Source organism: Phyllostomus discolor, chromosome 2, assembly GCF_004126475.2.
Source record: "Phyllostomus discolor isolate MPI-MPIP mPhyDis1 chromosome 2, mPhyDis1.pri.v3, whole genome shotgun sequence".
NCBI classification, from domain to species: Eukaryota; Metazoa; Chordata; class Mammalia; order Chiroptera; family Phyllostomidae; genus Phyllostomus; species Phyllostomus discolor.
In genome coordinates, this window is record NC_040904.2 from 208,726,537 (window position 1) to 208,741,379 (window position 14,843).

Consider the following 14,843-nt stretch of genomic DNA (forward strand, 5'->3'; position numbering starts at 1 on the left):
GAATTCTGCTGTTGGTTAATGGCAGAAGGGTTGTTATGGGAGAGAGGAATGTTTGTGGGGAGGCGCAGCAAGGAATTCCCATCTATTGGACAAACTCCAGTCGACGAGAACGGCTGCCTGAGCTCTGCGCAGAGCGGTACATCTTAAGGCTGAGCCCAGGCTCCAGGGGAAGTGCGCTGTGACGGGCAACGCTGATGTGCTCACTCATACACTGAGTGTATGCATATGCTGCTATGGATTCAATTCCCCGGGGCTGGCACTGGGTTTGACTCATCTCTTTCTTCCCAGGGTCTAGCGGTGCGCCTGAAGCAGAGCAGGCACTCAACATGTGTTAGAGGGAGAGAGGGAGGGAGGGAGGGAGGGAGGGAAGAAAAGAGGAAGGAAAGGAGAGGGAAAGCAGGGCAAGAGAAATTTATTTTCAGGGAGGCCAGGACCAAGACTAATGAGAAGAGTTTGAGGCCGGAGAGCTTTGCTCTTACCTCCCAGTACTGATTGTCGCAGACCCTTGCTTTGGGGTTCCTCCCCGTTCCCCTTCCACCTGGTTAGAGCGTGACTGCCAATCACAAGGTCCTGTCCGTCCTACCCAGGGGTGGGCCTGTGACTCGAGCCAGGCTGCCCCACTCTGTTTCACAGAATCTGGACCTTTTCCCTGATGGCCACATCCTGGAGGGGTGGTCCACACACCCAGCCCCTGAGGAGGAAGTGGTGGAGCTCAGAGGAACCCAGAGCCATGGGACTGCTCGGACAGAGCTCCCCCCATACTCCTAACCGTGAGGTTGTCTCTTTTGCGATCCACAGCCCTAGGCGCAGGGATCAGGAGGAAGGTAGCCTGCCAGTGAGGTCCAGCCGTCTGGCTTTTCCTGCGTTCCAGCATCTCCGCTGGTTGTGTTCCAATAAATACATCCACCTCCATCTTATTTTTTGTAAGATTTGAATGAACGTATTTTTAGAGAGACAGAAAGGGAGGGAGAAAGACAGGGAGAGAAACATCAGCTGGTTGCCTCTTGCACACGCCCCTAACCAGGGACCGAGCCTGCAACCCAGACGTGTGCCGTGATGGGAAATCGAGCCGTCTGCAGGACACCGGCCAACCAACTGAGCCACCCCAGTCAGGGCCACCCACCTCCATTTTCATTCTGCCCAGTTATTCAGAGTAGTCAGTTCCCATGGCTTGAAACCCAAGAACCCCCAATCCACATTATACAGTCTCTCTAGAAGGAGGAGCCAACAATCAGAGCTGTTCAACTTTGGAAAAATCTCTTTAGTCAGGGACTTAAGAAAAGAGGGTACAAGCCCTGGCTGGCATAGCTCAGTGGATTGAGCGCGGGCTGCAAACCAAAGTGTCGTAGGTTCGATTCCCAGTCAGGGCACATGCCTGGGTTGCAGGCCATGGACCTCAGCAACTGCACATTGATGTTTCTCTCTCTCTCTCTTTCTCCCTCCCTTCCCTCTCTAAAAATAAATAAATAAAATCTATAAAAAAAAAAGAAAAGAGGGTACAGGCAGAAAGGCTGTGTCCCCTGAAATTCTTACGTTGAGGCTCCCACGGGATGGTATTTAGAGGTGGGGCCTGTGGGAGGTGGACCCTCACGGTGGGAGTGGCATCCTTCGGAGAAGAGGGAGAGAGCTGAGGCTTCTCTCTCTCCCTCCCCAGCGAGGCCACAGTGAGAAGACAGCCACCTGGAAATGGGGATGGGAGCCTTCAGCAAGCACCTGGCCCTGCTAGCACCCTGATCTGGGATCTCCAGCCTCCGGGACCATGGGGGACGAATGTCTGTTGTTTAAGCCCCCGGCCTGTGGAATTCTGTCACCACAGCTGCTCTAAGACACAGGGGCTGGGACCCGTCTGGTGGGAATGTCGTCACGTCGGGTGGGTGGGTCATGGGAGGGAGGGTCGAGACCCCCATGGCCAGTGAGGCGAGCATTAGGTTCCCTGCCCATGAGCTGTAGGGCCTGGGTAAGTCCTTCTCTCTCTGAGCCTTGGCGTCTGGGAAAGGAGGCGATGAGCATATTTCTCTCACTGGGTCCCCCAAGGCACACAGGGACAGTGCCGATGAAGCACGTACAGCCCAGGGCTTGTCTCCTCTCCACGAGCTTGCACCGCACAGTGTGCCAGTCTGTGAACACGCCCCTGCGGCATCTCATTAGCGAGTGCCTGCCGCGTGCCAGCCACAGCGCTAAGGACTCGAAGAACGTCACCTATAATCCTTCATCTAATCACCAGATGGTGGCAACTATCTTCAGTCCACAGAGGAGGGCTCTGAGGCACAGAGAAGTTAAAGACGCTATCCTCAAGGCCACCCTGCAGGCCAGCAGGGGCTGGAGCTTGGACCCAGGCACTTTCCATCGTGAGCCCCAGATCTCAGCCAGGACCCATGCTGGCCCCTGCGCCAGGGGAGGGGCCTGAGACCTCTGCCTGCACTCGAACTCCCTGATTGCAGATGTAGGGTCTCAAACTTTGCCCAAACAAGCCGAGGGGCCCGTTGGAGAGGAGACACCCACACAGAAAAGGAAAGAGAACTGGAAAGGCAAAGCGTGCGGGGAGGGAGGGCCCATGGAGCCAGAAAGACTCTGGGAGGGGGCAGGCCCCTCCACCTGGATTTCAGGCCCGTATCCAGTGTCTCCAGAAAGAAAGGACGAGAAGCCACCACCCTAATCCTGAGGCCCCAGGGGGAGCGACAAGCTCCCCGGAGAAGACAGGTTCTCACAAGTTTCATGCACCCTGTCACTCCTCCAGGTGCTCAGGCTCGGGGTGGGGGGGCAGGGGGGGCGAAGAGGAAGAGAGGGGCTCCCCCTATGTTGGGGTGGGGCAGGAGGGCTCCCCCACCCACGCTCACACAAGAGAGTGCAGCGTGGCTCAGGCTCAGAGCCCCGGGGCTGGAATGACACTTGGGTGATGTTTTCCAAACTGCAGGTCACAACCCACTGATGGATCTTGGAATTAATTTGCTGAGTCCCACTCAGAACTTAATATAATAACGATGCTGATAACAAAATAGGAGAGAAAACATCAGAGTGAGTCTTGGGGAGTCCATCGTCTCATGAAACTTGTTTCAGTTTTGTGTGTTGTGCCCGGTTACGATTTACGTAGGTCTCACTCCTAGTCACACAAACAACCTCGCCAGCCACTACCTTCGATTATGCACCTAACCCTTTGTTCACCAGCAGCAGGACGTGAGCTGGCTCGTGAGACGCTTTTCAAAGGGCCCCACCTCCCTGTTTCAGCTCCCCACGCCCCGACCACAGGTTCCTGCCGCACCCAGCGGGGGGCGGGGGGGATGGGCCCACCCTGGGGCTGCACACGCTTACACCTCTGCTCCTTCAAATTCCTTTTTCTCTCAGCCTAACACCAGCCCTGCCTTCCCCCAAGGAGGGCCTGCTCCAGTGACAACTCTCATCCCCCAGGGGGCCAGGCAGGACAACCCCTCCCTTGCTGGTGGCGCCAGGATCTGCCACGGCATCGCGCTCACCCACGGTGCATCAGTTGGCTGGGCCACATCAGGGCAGCGCGCCACATCTGATGGATGAACAAACTCAAGTCCATTCGTAACGAGGGGATAAATCAGTGGTTGAAGGTTGAACTGCTCTCGGTGAGGGTTCTGTTCGGAAGCCTGCTGCTTTAAGTCATCCAACAATTGCCATGCACCTACTGGGCGCCTCGCACCCCACAAGCTACTGGGGACACTAGACCAACCGGAGTACAGCGACTCTCCTTGAGGAAGTCATGGTCCAGAGTGAGAGACAGGCCTGTCAAGCAGCCCCCAGCGTGATAAGAGCCTCAACAAAGGCACATGCAAGGGGACCCCATGCAGCCAGGGACTCTGTGCTGACATCTAGGAGGGGGCGGGGAGCCACCGCCAAAGGACTACAGTAGGGCGGGGTGAGTGAAAAATGTATTTTATGCCCTGACTGGTGTAGCGGTGGGGAGGGGGCGGGGGCGGCAGTCAGTGTTTCTTGCACGGATAGTTCTCTCCCTCTCTGTCTCCCTCCCTTCCCCTCTCTCTAAAAATAAATCAACAAAATCTTTAAAATGTTTAAAAATTTTACTCTTAATTATTTCACTCCCGCACTGAATACTAGTAAACTGCAGGACCATGCCTCCTGAGCTACCGGCCACTGCTGAGCACCATCTCTGGGGAGGCGTCCGAAGGCGGTAAATATTCACTGCAAATGGCCCACATTGGCCCGAGAGTGAAATGCAGGGACGGAGTGCCAGCCCCGAAAAGCACCTACGCCCCCTGCTAAAGGCTGGGCCTTCGGCCCGCCCCGCCCCACGCAGGCACTCCCCAGCGGAAGTGTTTAAATGGGAAAGAGGCGGGAGGTAAGACTCATGGTTTAGGAAATTCCTCTGGCTCCAGGGTGCAGACTGAGTAAGTGCCTGGGACCCGGCAGCGGAGACAGCGAATGCAGAAGTAACCCAGGCGAGGAGACTTGAGCCTAGAGGCAGCCAAGGGGGGCGCCCTGGCGCCGGGCAATGCGAGAGTTGCAGGTGGCGGCAACTGAGGCCCAAGCCAGACTCTGGGGGACGCGGCGGGCCGCGATCGCCCCTCCTCCCGCCTCAGGTGGGAAGGCGAGGCCCCGCCCATTCACTGGCCCGCCCTGCAAAGCGCCCAGCGCAGCCCCAGGCAGTCCCTGCAGAGCTCAGGCTCAGCTTCGCCCTTGCGCTCCTTTGTACTTTCATGCTTCTCATCTTCAAAACCAGCTCGCATTTTAACACTGTTCTGTCTTTTAAAAAGGACCGTGAGAGGGATAGATGAAGGGTCGTGGTGCTGTTACCCACCCCCGCCCCCCGTGCCCTTGTATGTCTGAACATGATCACACTAAAAACATCGAGGGAATGCTATGTCAGGACCATGTATGGAAAGCCAACTGCCCCGAACATTCATTCTAACTCTCCTTGGAAACTCTCAAGTCACCAAACACGAAGTCACGTTGTTAAGTGTGCCTAGCTCCCACCTTCCGCCCAAGGCTCGCGTCTGAGGGCTGTCTTCCCTTTGCTAAAAAGGGACACTGCTGAGGAGGTGTCAGAGACGTTCCCGCACAAGCTGTTCTGTCTCCTCGGCCCCAGTCAGGATTCACTGGAACGTGAAAACAAGTGCCTGGATGTTTTTTTAAATTCTAACCTGCGCGTATGCCCCCCCCCCCCACACTGGCAAGCAACACCCCGGTCTACCGCTGAACTCAGGGCCAGACGCTGGGATTTGGGTCTCACCTTTGACCCTTGAGGATGCAACCTTTCAGGGTCCATTATTTATCCAGGCTCTGCAAACCATTCTGCCAAAACTTCCGAAACGTGCTATCTTGATGTCAACACATTTTGCACTCAGCGGCCCCCTGAGGAGCGGGCCATTAGCACCCCCATTTTGCAGATGAGGACACTGAGGCTCGGAAAAACGCTGCGACTTGCCCACAGCTCACAAAGCCAGTAAACAGCCCAGCTAGATTCGAACCCAGGCTGTTGGCTCTTACCAAACCATACCTCGAAAGTTGGCACAGCCGATTTTTTTTTAAATTGGGTTCAAAGCCAGACACTGAGCAGACACCGGGTGGGCTGGGGCGTCCTGGAGGAGGCTGATTTTCTACCCCCGCCCCCCCCCCCTCGCCCGCCACCGCTTTCGGGTATCCCAGAGTTCCCCCCAACCCCGTCCTCACTTTCTGGCCCGACAACTCCCCTCCCCCCCCGGGGCCCCACCGCTGGCGCCGCAGGCCCAAGGCTCCCATGCAGAGGAATGGGACCGGGCACACAGGTACCGGAGACCCGGCCCCAGCCTGGGCGTAGTCCGGGTCAAGCGCTCCAATGAGAGCCCACACCGGGCAACCCAGGGCAGCCCCCGGGGATGGCGGGGCGCCGCTGTTCTTCCCGGCAGGAAGGCAATGGGGGGGCGTGGCCTTGGACAGGTTCCCCTCTTCTGGCGAGTGTCGGCAGCGGGCAGACTCAGGTGACGACGCCCCGGGGGCGCGCAGCGCAGTGCTCACCTTATATGGGCAGGCGCGGCGCGGGAGGGCTGGGACCGGACGTGGGGCGGGGCATGGGTGGGGCGTTCTGCCCAGTGGACCCCGCCCCGAGACCCCGAGAAATTGTGTGGGGGGACTTCTCTGCGAGGGCAGGGTCTCCTCAACGGTGCCTCCAAGTTCCCCTGCCTTCCCCTTACGCCCCTCACCTTGTTGAGACCCGTGCTGGGCCCCGCCCTACAGGGGCTGAACGTGACTGTGTGTTTCTTCCTTCACCCCACCGCTGCTGTAGCCGGCTGGTCCACACTAGGTAGCTGGTGCGGGGAGACCTTTAGTGCCTGCACCTTAGAGCTCACAGTTACCAAGCCTGTGGTCAGATAGTGAACCTTTTGGGCCCCTAAGGAGTCTCTGTAACCCCAAGGTCCGCCCGGGGCCTTGCGAAACATTAGCATTAATCCGAAACATTAGCATTAATCCCTCGGAAGTGCTTGGTTGCCCTTGTACACACTCAGACAGATACTCATCCTTCAAAAAGAAAACAGAAGCCCCTCCGTGACTTCTGTACTGGTTATTTAACCTTTCCAAATCTCAATGTCTTCATCTGCAAAATGGGAATTAAATAATCACCTCCTAACTGAGAATTCAATGAGTTCATGTCTGTACAATGCTCAAGGAAGTGCCTGGGTCCTGGTTGGTGTGGATCAGTGGATTGAGCACTGGCCTGCGAACCAAAGTGTGGTTGGTTCAATTCCCAGTCCAGGCACATGCTTGGGTTTCAGGCCAGGTCCCCAATAGGGGGTGCATGAGAGGCAACCACACAATGATATTTCTATCTCTCTCTCTACCAATAAATACAATCTTTAAAAAAAGAAAGAAAGAAAGTGTTTGGCACATAGTAGGTGCTCATGAGAATTTTTGTTGAATGCATTCATCCTACTGTGCTCTGGCTACCCATGCAGGTGCTCCGAGTTCTGTGTCTTCCTTCCCTGCCCATGCACATCCGGTGCCTGGCACATAGTAGGTGCTGATTAGTGTTTGTTGGTGAACGAATGAATTTCAGGCGGTGGGCGGGACGAGAGGATAGGGTCTTTCACCAGGATGGCCACTGCTGAGAGTGAGAAAACAAACCTCAGTGAGGTCTGCTGGGATCTAACTTTCTCATCACAGTCTCCTAGGAGCTTTGTGGCAACCCAGGGGACACGGGATAGATGTTAACCCCATTTCCCAGGTCACCCTCTGAGATACGGGGAGATGAAGGGACTTACCCACAGTTAGACAGTGAGTGGCAGGGTCAACACATGTCCCACTTGTACCACTCCAAGTCCCACGGTCCAGGACTCCCTTAGGTCTCAGGCAAATCAGGGTGGTTGGCGACCCCGGATCAAGCTCCTAGTCCCGGAGGACCCCACCCTCCATCCTCTCCTGGGCCAGTGTGGTCGTCCTAGAGCTTTTCAGTGAACTTCCTTAAGAGGAGACAATGCTGTCTAGCCCAGAGGGTCTGGGTGTCTACAAAGTCACTCTCTGCCAGACTCACGGCACAATGGGGGCAGGGGCAGGGGTGGGGTGGGCTGAGGGACAGGAGCAGCAGAAGGACCCAAGCTTGGTGCAGGAGTTCGGTTCACTCTCACACAGCCTCATGGGCCACTCCCGTCCTGGGGAAGGAGAAAGCCAGCCTTGCCCGCTAGGGCTCTGGGCCTGGTCGTGGAGATGAACGTGTGGGCAGGCGGCAGCCTGGTTGACGAGCAGCTGGAGAAGGGAGGAGGGAGCTGATGCCTCTGTGGGGTTTTATGAAGAGTCACCTCCTGGTTTAGCCACTCCCCAGCTGGCTGCAAGCTCACCATCCCGGTCCCCCCAGCCATCTCCCCTCCCCCCGGCCTGGTTTCCTCTGTAAACCCAGCAGCAGTGGGAGCTGGTCTCTGAGGGCCTTCCTGCCCTGAGGTTCATGACTTGGGGACAGCAGAGTTCTGGGAAATGTGGCCTCTGGAGGGAATACATCAGAGGCCAGGCACACGTACCCAGGCCTCACATGCACAAACAGCCTCATCTTCCCAGGCTGCCCGGGGCCTGAGCAGGCCCAGCGCTGGCCCCGCCTGCCTCATTCTCCCGGGCCACTGTCCAGGGAAGCCCTTCTCTCTCTCTGCCTGTTCCCGGAGCCCGTGGGGCCAGTGCCGGGACACGGAGGGCCTGGGCCCAGCCCAGCAGGGTCTGAGTGCTTCCCTTGGCTGAGGAGAAACCCCACTCTGGTCGAGGGCTGAGAGCTGCAGCCCTGGCGCTGGCCTGGCAGCGGCTCCGTGGTCAGGGCCAAGTGCTGAGCAAACACCAGGGCCACCGGGCAGCCAGGCCTCCACCTCTGGCCACTGAAGAGCCATTCCTGGGCCGAATGGGGTGCTCAACCAGGCAAGCAAGTGCAGGCATGGAAGGAAGGGCCCCCCCCTTCCTGGGGCCAGGGATTGGGCAGGAAGAAGGGAGCCCCGGGGGACTAGTTTCTGCCCCCTCCCCTCCTTCAGAAATCATCTTCCCCCTCAGCCTCCCTGCCGGCCTCGATCAAGAGCAACCCCGAGACTGGCAGTGGGAGCCCAAAGCCACCGCTGGGTTCTCTCCTCTTGCTTGCTGGTTGACCTCAAGCAAGAACCCTGCCCTCTCTGGACTTCCATCTTCCTCTCCTCGTCCAAACGTGGTAGCGCCCCTCCCTCACCTCAGCATCATAGTGACCCGTAGGGAATAATAAGGGAACAACAAACCCGTCTGTTTTGGGGGGAGGAAGGACACGCGGTGGCTCAGGGACACAGAGAGGTGCCCAACGTCCTGTGGGAGTGGCAGAGGTGCTGGGGCCCAAGAGGGCCTCCTTGGTGGGGAGAGAGGGGCCTTTATAATGGGGTCTGGGCAGTGGAATAAGGGTGCAGTCCGGGCTGGTCATGGGGCCTGGCACAGAACAGCTCCTGGGTAAGGTTACACACTCGACTCATTCATTCATTCATTCATTCATTCATCTTGCAGATTCCTGCGCCCTCCTCTGTGCCCGGCCCCAGGAGCAAGTCAGGGGTGTGGAAGGAAGGATCATCAAGGAAGAGGTGGAAGAGGATGGGCTTGGAAAGGGCTTTGGTCTTAGGAGCTGCGTTTTCTCAAAGTGTCGGTCGGGATCCCCTGCATTTAAATCACAAGGGCTTTAAGAATGAACATTCCGCCCTAGCCAGTGTGGCCAGTGTGGCTCAGTGGGTCGGAGTGTCGTCCCACAAACTGAAAGGCCATAGGTTTGATTCCTGGTCAGGGGACTTGCCCTGGGTTACAGGTTCAGTCCCAGGTCCAGGCACATGCAACATGCAAGAAGCAACTGATTGATGTCTCTCTCCCTCTCTCCCTTTCCCCCTCTCTAAAAAAATTAATTATTTTTTTTAAATGAACGCACATTCCCAGCTCCCACTCCAAACCCATAAGCATAACCAGATTCTTATATGATGGTTGCTTTGGACTCAAGATCTCTGAAACACAAGAATTTAGGGCCTGGAACTTTATAAGGCAGAGGTGGCTGGAGGTGGGACAGGTCCGATGACATTCCTGCTGCTCAGCCTCCCCTCCCCCAAAGTAAACCAGCCGGCGGGAGGTGCGGGTGCTTGGAGGGCACCCAGCTCCATTTTCACACTTGGGGACACCCCTTCCGGGCTCCGAGGGACAATAAAACTCTCCCTTGGCCCTGGGAATCCCCGTCTATAAAATCCAAAAGAGGAAATAAACTCTATGCCCAAATACGTTCATTCCAACCTCACTTATAACGCACAAACATATCAACTGAAAAAAATACCTATATATTGGAGAATGGGGGAAAGGTTAAAGGTGTGCCCCTAGCTGAGTGACTTCCCCTGGTTTTCAATAGGCTCAAGGCTGGCTGTGGGCTTGCAGGGAGGGGAGGGCGGGAGAAGCGCGGGGACCCCGGAGTCAGACCGTGAGCTCTGCATCCTGCCTCTGCCCCTGGCCGTGGCTGACCTGCAGCCGAAACTAACCGCAGCTGGTCATAGACCTCTCTCCTAGGGCTGGGCGAGCGTTGAAGGAGTCACTCACTGCTCAGAGTGCTCACAGCAGTGCCTGACACCTCTGTGTGTTCGCCGTCGCTATTAAACCTTGTAACAGGTGCTAGGGGCTGAGTCGTGTCCTCCCCCGGGTATGTCGAAACCCGGACTCCTAGGACCCCAGGGGTACTGTGTTTGGAGGGAGACCCTTTGCAGAGTTGATTAAGTTAAACTGAGGCCATCAGGGTGGGCCCTGACCAAATGTGACTGGTGTCCTTACAAGAAAAGAAAACTTGGGCCCTGGCTGGCGTAGCTCAGTGGATTGAGCGTGGGCTTCAAACCAAAGCATCGCAGGTTCCATTCCCAGTCAGGGCATATGCGTGGGTTGCAGGCCATGACCTCCAGCAACCGCACATTGATGTTTCTCTCTTCTTCTCTTTCTCCCTCCCTTCCCTCTGTCTAAAAATAAATAAATAAAATCTTAAAAGGTTTTAAGATATAAATAAATAAATAAATAAAATCTTTTAAGATTTTAGACAGAGGGAAAGGGAGGGAGAAAGAGAGGGAGAGAGACATCAATGTGTGCTTGCCTCTCAAGCGCCCCCACTGGGGACAGAGTGTGCAACCCAGGCATGTGCCCGGACTGGGGATCAAACTGGTGACCCTTCGGTTTGCAATCTGGTGCTCAATCCAACGGGCCACACCAGCCAGGGCTGAAGTCTAGTCTCTTTTTGTCACCTTGCATTTAACCCCTTTTACCCTCTGTCCCCCTCCCCCCACCATGACAAAACCCTTCTGGAATGTCACCTTCTCTCCACAGCTCACCTGACAGCCCTGACCGATTTGCTCCTCTTGACGACTTCCAATCATTCTGTGCTTTATCTTCCCGATGGTGAATGGCATTTGTTTGTGCTGTGATATTTATACTTTAGATTGTACCGATATGTCTGCTGTGAGCTCCTTGAGGGTGGGGCTGTGGCCTCTGCTTTGAAGTCCTAATTCCTAGCACCAAATGGCCCTGCGGGGCACTCACACACCAGCCCACTGAGGTCAGGCGCCGTGTGGGGACTGGAGAGAATATTCTAGCCTGAGGAATAATAGATCCTGAGCAAAGGGAGTCTCCTGCCTCCTGCAGGACTCAGGGTGGGGGAGGCAGATGAAAGCGAGAGGCTCGAAGTCCCCGCTGTGGGCATGAGAAGAGGGCGTCTTTGACCATCCTCGGGGTCACAATGTGGCAAAGGGAAAGGCTGAGGGATTGGTGGGTCAGCCCACCCCAGGCCCGTTTCCCAGGACTCGGCTTGGGCATTCTGCACCACCTCGCTGGGCCTCAGTGTCCTCGTGTGTGAAATGGGCACAACAACCGCTACCTCCATGGGCGCTGGGAGGGTTAGATGTGGGTGGAGCATCGGGCGGTGTGGGGCACCAGGGAACAGATGCCCAACTGCCTCCCTGCTGGGAGACCCAGGCAGGTGGCAGACCAGAGAGGGACCGCCGCTTGCCAATGGTTACTCAGTACGCTGGCCGAAGGTGGGGAACCAGCTCACCCCGATTAGTAATTAGTAACACAGGTGCTCCCACCGGCAGCTGTGTGTGGTGGGCTGGCTCAGAGAGGGAGGCGTGGAAAATGGTGTATGGACCAGACAGAGGGTGCATTCCAGTGGGCACCACCTCTCATGCCCCGGGGCTGCCTGAGTCACAGCTGCCCTGAGCCAGCTCCAGAGCAGGAGGGGGTGGGAGCGGGGCCAGGACACAGAGCCAAAGGTAAAACCCTCAGGCTGCTGTAAGGACGGAGCCCCTCCCAGGGTGGGTACTGTGGTCCCGATCTTGGGAAACCTGGTGTTTCTTGTTTAAGATATCGCTTCGAGTAGGGGGGACCTGGGGGCGGGGGCGAAGCAAGGTGATGGACACTTCTTGAGTGGCTACCAGGCTTGCATGTGCTTTGCCATTTCATCCACACTGTGACCTCATTCGGCAGTGATTAGTACCAGCTCCAGCGTGCAGATGGCGCCCTTGGAGTTCACGCTGGTGAAAAGCCTTGCCCCAAAGGGAGGGCAGTGTAGCCCCTGGGTGAGGACACGAAGACTGTGGCGTGGGACGCAGCCGAGCCCCGATGCCTGTTAATGCCAGCTGACTGCAGTTCCCTGAGCCTGTTTCCTCGTCTGTGAAATGGAAACAATTACAGTCCCTGCCTCTTGGGGCTGTTGTGACATTTCAGCGAGATGACGTATGTGACACGCACTAAGCCAGCGCTGGCCAGCATCATCCCCATTTTACCGATGAGACAGCTGAGCCTCAGAACGGCGAGGCACCTTGCCGGAGGCCATGTCAGGACTTGAAGCCAGGTCTGATGCTTCCTGTGCACCACTGTGGAGCTCCCAGGGGTGACGCCTGGCTTCCAAAAGGCTGTCAGGAGGGGACTGGAGGAGCGAGGCTCTTTGGGACAACCCGCAGCTCAGATTTCTGATTGGCCGTGGGAGCTGGCCCTGGGGCTCGGGGCTCGGGCTCAGGCCTCCGGGCGGCAGGGAGCGCGGCAGCTGCCTGGAAGCCTTGCGTGTCCCGCGGCGTCCTGGCCGGCCACCGATGTGGGCCCAGCATTGTTCTCCGGACGCTCCCGGCCCAGGGCCCGCACATTAGGGATTTCCGGAGTCCTGGCCAGAACTGCGTTCCCTTTCCGGAGAAGCTTACCCCCCGCGACTGGAACGGGGGCTGAGCTGGACCCGGGCCCCCTGCGCGGGGCAGGGACTGCTGGGAACAGCACTGGCGGCAGCCCGATCAACATCCCTTTGACCCCACGTGTGTCCTGGCCCCAGAGGCTGCCCCTCTCGCTCACCTCCCCTGGAGCCGAGGGCAGAGCAGGCCGTGACTCACTTTCACTTTCAGGCTGGCTGAAGTTGGGGCGCTTGGCTTCCAGCCCCTTTCACAAACGCACCGTGACCTGGGCACGTCTCCCCCTCTGTGCCCTTAGGACGGAGACTGGAAAGTACCCGAGGTCCCTTCCGTGTCTGCCGCTGGGCCAGGAGTGACCTGCAGCCCCGTGCTCTGCTGTCTGAGCAGCACCTTCTGGAGGGCGGGGCTAGTTCTCCTGGAGTGCACAGTGGGCGCTCAGTCTGCACACCCAGGAGGTGGGGAGAACCCTGCCTGGCTGGCAGGGGCCTGGACGGGGTGACAGCAGAGGACCCCAGTGAGGGAGCCAGCCCAGCATACTCAAGCGCCCACCCCCACCTCCCCCCCAGGCCAACTGGATAAACTCTGCATTGGAATCAATATCCAGAAGCCACACCCCAGGATGTCTGGGAGCTCGGGGCGCCTGTGGCCGAGACCCCCTTCGGCAGCTTTCACAGGTGTCTGTGCTGCAGAGGGCTGGAGGCTGGGCCCCTGGCCCCTCCCACAGCAGGACCAGCAGGGGACCACCAGGCCCTGAGGCCTCCCAAGCTCTCTTCCACAGGCCTGGGGCCTGGGGTGGCACCCGCAGGGCGACAGTGGGGCAACGCTGCAGAGGCGGCTGCGTCCGGTGAGTTCAGCACCTCGGAATCAGTGGAACGGGATCACCGGGGGGTTCTGTGAGCACTGCCATGACTCACGCCAGGAGCAGCAGCCTCGTGGGCAGCAGCTGCCAACCTGGGGCCGCGCCGCAGCTCACCTTTTAAGGAGAGGGAGCCGGGCAGACCCGCCTCTGGCTGTGTGCGAGGCCTGTGCCGGGCACCCACCAGGGGGCAGAGAGGCCCGATGCCCACCTGTGTTCAAATCTGGCGTCGTCACTTTTCAGAGGTGACCTTGGGCAAGTCCTCTGAACCAGTTTCTTCACCTGTGATATGGAAATACCGCTTGCCTCACGAGAGAGGAATTAAATGAGGTAATGTGTGTAGAAACAGCTTGGCGGAGGGCACCTTTTAAGGAATGGCAGCGGGGCAGAGTGGAAAGGGCCCTGGCTTGGGAGTCAGGGTGCTGGGCTCCGGCCCCGCCCCTCCCTCCCCAGGGTGTCTCTGAAAACTTGGCCTCGGTGCCTCTTCTGTAACGCAAGCCGACACTGCCTTGTCAGCTCGTTGTGGGATTAAGACCGCAGGTACGCTGCATTTCGTAAGATGACAGGGTGGGGGGAGGCTTAGGAGCAGGGGCCGCCCTGCCTGGCCTTGAACCCCAGCCCAGGTGCCTGTGGGCTTCACAGCCTTGGGCGAGGTTCTCCTCCTCTCCGAGTGGCCCTCCTGTGCGGAAGGGCACAGGGACGGCCACGCTCACCGAGGGGGCCCCGGGGCGGGCCGCTCGGAGAGGGGCCTGGCACGTGGGACGTGCTCCGAGCACGGGCTGCGCTCACTCCGGTGCACGGCTTTCTCCACTAACGGCACCGGCCGGTTTACTGCCCCCCCCCACCGTCGCCTTCGAGAGCGCCCAGGCCTGAGGCCTTCCTGAGGGCACAGGCCCCACTCTGTAGGCAACCCCCCTCTCCTGATGGTCACGGCAGCCTTCCCAAGGCAGACCCTTGGGCGGACCCCTCCCAGACCCCAGGGTAACTCAGGAAGTTCCAACAGGGACAGGCAAGCCACTGAGACTGCCGCACATGGCAGTGGGCCTAGGGCCCCAGGGCCGTGGGGCAGGGTGCCAGGATACCCTGGTTGTCGAGTGCACGCGGTGCCTGGGGCCCTGGCACCTCAACCCCAGGAGGGAGATGAGGGCAGGCTCTTCACTGGTGAGCCTGGCCCCAAGGCAGGGTCCTTGCAGCATGGAGAGCCACCAGCTCCTCCAGTGGCACCAGGCTCTGCGCAGGAAGGGCCTCATGCCGGGCAGGAAAGGAGGACCAGAGGGAGCGGCTGGAACAGCCTGGGCGTCAGAGGCAACCCTGCCTGGGCAGCAACCCTGGCTCTGTGCCCCGAGAGCCCGTGTCCTCATCTG